This window comes from Aplysia californica, unplaced genomic scaffold (assembly GCF_000002075.1).
Source record: "Aplysia californica isolate F4 #8 unplaced genomic scaffold, AplCal3.0 scaffold00894, whole genome shotgun sequence".
Classification (NCBI taxonomy): domain Eukaryota; kingdom Metazoa; phylum Mollusca; class Gastropoda; order Aplysiida; family Aplysiidae; genus Aplysia; species Aplysia californica.
In genome coordinates this window covers 187,787-189,692 of record NW_004798164.1, presented here as the reverse complement: position 1 = coordinate 189,692, position 1,906 = coordinate 187,787, and the positions used below count along the sequence as shown (strand labels likewise).

General features: G+C 42.5%; 1 protein-coding gene across 1 annotated transcript in view; it reads right to left on the bottom strand.

Annotated features, from left to right (window-relative positions):
- Window positions 1–1,906, bottom strand: part of LOC101854908 — a gene marked incomplete in the record, with an annotated part of 92,697 nt that overhangs the window by 22,389 nt on the left and 68,402 nt on the right.

Here is a 1,906-nt window from a genome sequence, read left to right as displayed (position 1 = left end):
AGAGAGAGAGAGAGAGAGGGGGGGGTATATGATGTACGTTCATTCACAGACGGAAGTGAGTAACCATCCTCCCCCTCTGGGTCAGCCCATGGTGACCTCACAGCGGTCATCATCCTTGTAATGACTGTAACTATCTCACTCGTACACGGAGATAACACGTTGGCATTTAGAGCTACCTACCCAATCTTGTAGTTTTGACCTTTTACTGTCCCCCTCCCCCTCCCCCTTCCCATCACCAAATCATCCCACTCTTTAGCTCTGTACAAAGAAGACTAACTGACTAAATGGTGGATAGTTATCCAAGCGTTGGTTGTTGTTTTTTTGTAGTGGAGGTGGGAATGACACTTCGGAGGAAAACAACAAGCAGTAAGTCACAAAACAGTGACCCCCTCTCTCTCTCTCTCTCTCTCTCTCTCTCTCTCTCTCTCTCTCTCTCTCTCTCTCTCTCTCTCTCTCTCTCTCTCTCTCTCCCTCTCTCTCTCCGCCTATCTATTTTCGTAAATTTATGAGTTCCTTTCAACGGTCTATCTCTTTATCCTTTATTAAGTGTAGCGTGATGTAGCAGCACCAAACTTCCTAAAAGTACGTCCTTAATATCTGCATGCATCACTGAATAAATAAATATGCACGCTGTAAGAACAGTGAAACTTCAATCATTGCATACTAAAATATAATATACAACAACACACTACTTTCAAGTCTGTTCATATACTTTAACAAGGTCGGGATTTTCAAAGTCCAGTGTGGTCCGACAGTTTCTCGCCCTTTCAGTGTCATTACGTGTAGCCAAACGCTGAGCCTTCGAAATCTACGACGCTCACCTGAAGTGCGTTCGTTTGTGTTGTTGTTGTTTTCAGTAGATGTTTTTACACCCCAATTTACACAATTTAGTTCTTTAAGGAGGTGGGCTTCGACCTTGCCTATCAGGGCTACCCAGGGTTGAGAGGGATAATGTCTCAGAAGGAAAACCGAGCAGATGTTGGACAGAAATTTTATTCTTCCCACTTGGGAATCCCACTGTGGTCACCCGTGTGCGACGAAGAGGCCCAAACCGCTACATCTCAAACGCCGGTGCGCTGAACTTTGAAGAGTTGACTTAGAGGAGCTTTAAACACACCCCTTTGCGAAGAAATAAAGGACAGGACAAAAACACCCCAAAAACAAAGAGAGAAACTATTAAGGTGTATTCACACCACACAAGTATGCATGTCGTAAAAAAAAAATAGACTGACCTTCTCTCATCCCACTTTCTTCCCAAACCCTGAGCAAATAAAAAAATGCCCCAAACCTTGAACGTCTGAGATTTTATTTTGCGTATTTTTTTCTTTAAAAAAAAACCCATCAACGCTGTGGTGTTCTGATTTACACGGAGTGCAACACTACTGCCCCTTTAAGGCTTAACTCCGCACCGAGTCAGAACCCCCCCTCTCCCCCAAAAAAAGAAACAGGAGAGTCAAAGGTTGTTGTTTTTTTTTCAGACGCATCATCGGCAAGTGCACATCAGAAAACGACCCGATAATGAAGAAAACATTATTATATGATTGCAGCAGAAAACCATACAGACATGGCTTTCTTGTGCCTTAAGCCAAGTTTAGCAGCTTCTTATTTCAAACTATTAGAACTATTTTTAAAAAATACTAGTCACACCCAGAATCTGTAAGTTCTACCCCAGAACTCAAATAAACAAACAAACAAAACACACTCACAACATAGAAAGAGTAACAAAAGCGGCTGCCAACTCGTGGAGGTATGTCAATCTTTATATGAGGAAGACACAGACGTCTCAGAACATACGGAACAATTTAGCTAGTTTATAGATGATTCATAATTTGAAGGTAGCTTACTGGTGTAGTGAATCACTATTAGCGGTGGTGGTGGTGTGCGTGTGTGTGTGTGTGTGTGTGTG